Raw genomic sequence first — 4,109 nt, forward strand, 5'->3', positions numbered from 1 at the left:
TACCTTTCTGGTTCATGTCCTTTTTATGAATGTCTCTGCTTTCTGCAGGCCTGTGCACTGACCGTGACTAAGTGTGAAAGTGTGTGAAGCTGTAATGACCAGTGAGTTAAACCCACATCTCCTCAGGCAAATGCCTTAGCCGCCATCATGGTGTGGGTCAGTTACTGTCACCGTTCCTCTCTCCCCTTGGCAATGCAGGAGTATTTCCAGGTCAAGCTCAGGAGAAAGGACTGCACTTAGCCTTGGGTGTGAGGAGGAGTCTGTGCTCCTTTCTCTTTACTCTGGGCTAATGCTACCAGCATGAATATAAATAATTCTCAGAATGTCAGAGGAGTGTGTGTATTTTAAGATCATTGCCCAAAGCACCGTGCTGGCTAGTTTCATTATACAATAATACTTTGGAAAAAAATTAGCATTTTAAAGTCCTTAGCCAAACTGAGCTTGTGGCTCTGAGCACACTGTGGGGATGGAGTGGCAGTGATGAAGGTGCCAGACTGTGTTTACAGGTGCACTCACACCATCAAATTCACGTCAAGTCCTGCCTCATGACTGCCTCGTGACTGATGACATCAATGCTGCAGGCAAATACATGTACGTTCAGGTTGGATTTATGGGCTTTTTACCCAACTTTCAGTTTTGAGACTGGGGGAGAGGACAGGTAAGTGAACTTCACTGACCTGAACATTTTAAAAATAACAAGTCAGGCCAAACCCTACTGTTCTGAATGAGTATTTTAGCTCCTTCTGTTGCATTATAGTTTTATGGCTTCTGAAGTGGGTGTTCATAGACTTCTTCACAAAGACTAGAAATGGCAGTGCATTTGAGAAACAATAAGGTAAAAAAAAACCTAGGTTGAAATAGAGGATTTGAATCATCAATATTGCAAGCTCAGTAGAGCTGGTAATACAAACTGCCCTTCCTAGGTGAGGTCTCAGTTCCAGTGAGCTTCTGTGTTGTTGAAAAACTCTGTCTCTGCTTGTGTCCGAATCCCAAAGCTTTAAATTATGGTGTACAAGAAATATTTTGGATGTTCGTTCCCTGGATGTTGTTCTTTTGAGTAGGTGAATAGGAAAAAGTCTGTGGTAAAGCAGTTTTGTGAGTTCTTGTGCACTGACCATTTAACAGCCAATGACCCACTGCAATTGCCAGCTGAAAATGTTCACTTAAAAGTCAATAAAAGAGATTTAAGCTCATGTGTTTTACCTCTGCTAGTTCTGGGCTATGACTGCATATGCAGCTGCTTTCTGCAGCTGCACTCATTAAATTATAGTAAGTGGTGGTAAGCCTGATCCTGCTTTCAGAGGGCACTTCTGAATGGGTGAACACCCTTGAGTTCATGATGTGAGGAGGTGGAGGTCAATGAGCTTGGGGTGCCCCAGGATGAAAATGCTCCTCTGCCTAGGGGAACTCCATACTGAAGTTTCTCAAGCAGTTGTTCTGTCACCAGCCAGATCTTGAGTGGGAATATTCCTCCTTTTTCAGTGAAGCTGTTAATTAAACCCAGCTGATGAAGTCTCTGTGCTGTCTTCATCCAGATGTCGCCATGAGGTTTGATTCACTTGCCCAGGGTGTTGGTATCGCATACATCCTGAGATGTCCAGGTTGGGCACTGCCCAACTGGCATTGCCCAGAGCTGGGGCATTTGTGCAGGGCACAAGGGCAGGCTGCAACCAGGAATAGCACCAGGAGGCTGGATAGTCTGTTTTAGGGCATCACAGACAGCTGAATGCCTGTGTTGAGGTGACTGGATCCCATCCTGAATAACCACTTCTAAAGAAAATAGTGAGTGTTGGTAGTGTCACCAGTAAAATTCAATGTTTATGGCATGATAAGACTCAGGTTATCTGACTGACAGGTCCACGTAGAAGCTTATGAACTCTGGGAGAGGATTTGGTTGTGTACAGTGAGGTTTACAATCCATGAAAAAAATGATACACTGAGTGTGAAAAGAGAGCAGTCGAGTGACTGCTGTCTCAGTATTTGGCCATCTATGTTTATATTATGGCTAAGCAATTCTGGGTGCATGCATTGCTGCCACTCATGGAGATTATCCAAGAGGTCATCACAGCCAAGGGTTGGCACCTGCTCTCAGGTGGGCTCGGCTCCTCCTGATGGGGACTGTGTAGCCAAACTCTCTGGACAACATTTAGCTCACAATTGTACCCCACAGCCAGACATCAGAATTAACACCTCAGACTCAACCTCAATCCCACCCTAAAATGTGTTATAACCCGAGACCCCAGCCATCAGCGATATTTGGACACTTTTTCTGAGTAATGATGTACCATTGTAGATGCAAGAAATTCAACAAAACTTTAGGCTGTAATATTGAGCATCTGACAGTTAGGAAATACCAGGGTTAAATTGCCGTATAGTTTTAATGTCATCTCTTTTTGCATGAGCATTGAGTTTCAGGCTTTGGTTCTTTCTATCTCTTACAACTTTTTCCTTAAGACCTCTGCCTCATCTGGTGCACTGGGTAGGGCCTAGTGAAGTAATGATGAGATGTTGGTTATTTCATTTGAAGTGTGACTCCAAATTTTATTTGCTGTAATGCACAGTATTCAAGCCTGACAATGGAAACAAAATGACTAATTTCCTCATCAACTTTTTTGTGGCTGTCATTACCATGATTTCTGGATGCTTCAAAAATATTAACAAGCTTATTTTCACAACATCGCTGTCCAAATGCTGTAATGGATAAGACTAGAAAGAGTTGTTAAGAGCCTTGAAACTAACTGAAATAAACCAGAATACGATCCAGGAAGAGCCAGTGGATTGGCTCAAAGAAAGGGAAGATATAAGTAAGTAACTGACATCCAAGACACTCATAGCGGATGCACTTTATGTGGGTTAGAGGGCCTTGGAGAAGTGCTGATTGCGATAGGCTGAAAGATGAGGGTCTGTACTACAGCTTTGTTTGTCAAAACCTAAAGGAAATTATTTAAGGAAGAAATGCGACACAGAATAATAAGATTTGGAAAGAGGAGTTGTGGGCTGACACCCAACAGATTTTTTGGTCTTTGCAGAAACCCTGCTGCAGCTGAGCGTGCTGTCCTTGGAGACAATAGGGAAAGATACTTAACCTTCCCTGTCCGGGTATGGAGACTTGGAGACTGGGCTGCACTTTGCCATCATTTTGATGGCAGCATTCATTTGGGATCTGCCTGAAGCACAGTTATTATCTGATAAGAAGCTTAGTTTTGTTGAAGGGCAGGATCTAGACCAACATGCCAGCTACATCTACACATTCATAAATTGCCACAATTTCACATAACGTGATTGACTGTGACAAAGAAACCTATAATTATTCAGCGGGCAAACTCCACTGCATGCTAACACGGTTCTTGTCACCACAACTTCTGACACCCCCAAAGTGTGAATACACTCTTGCATGAGCAGCCAGCAGGGCAGGGAGACCAGGCTGCTTCCGAAGAGATCAGAAGTGCTTGGAGGAGGAGCAAGGTGCTTGGGCGCCTGGGGCTGAGAGCAGGAAAGGCTCTCTCACAGCAGCCTCTTGGCTCCCAAGCCTATTTTTGGTTCTGTAGCTGTAGAGCATCAGTGATTCACTGTCACATAGCAGTTTGGAATGGGAAAATGCAAAGGGTTTCTGATGAAGAAAGTGTCGCCATGAGTGCAGTTGGCTCCCAGATGTGTGCATCTTTTGTTCCTGTAAAATCAGAGTGTGAAGTTTGTGCCTCCTATCTACAGAATTGCTGTGTGAGTTTGAACAGCCACTGCTTTTCCTCTCAGAACTCTGGAAAATTCTGCTGTATTATTTCAGCTATAAAATACCATTGTGCATTTTAAAGGTGGGAGTGCATCTATTCTGTGTTTGCAGGCTTAGTGTGATCTGAGCAGTGAATGTTTTCCAAGCTATTTTCTGAAAGTCATTGCCATTCCCTGTAAACAAATTCTTTGTTATTCCCATTACAATAATTCAGAAGATCATATTTAATGTATAAGTAACAACAAATGTGAATTGGGAAGTGCTTGGATTTCACTGCACCTCTTAAGAGCTACTAAAAACCCAGAGATTACCAGGGGATTGTAAGAGTGTGAGGATGCTATGGGAACTTTCTTGCTGCTTTAACTATTGTTAATTTATT

Source organism: Meleagris gallopavo, chromosome 2 (genome assembly GCF_905368555.1).
Source record: "Meleagris gallopavo chromosome 2, MGAL_WU_HG_1.1, whole genome shotgun sequence".
Classification (NCBI taxonomy): Eukaryota; Metazoa; Chordata; class Aves; order Galliformes; family Phasianidae; genus Meleagris; species Meleagris gallopavo.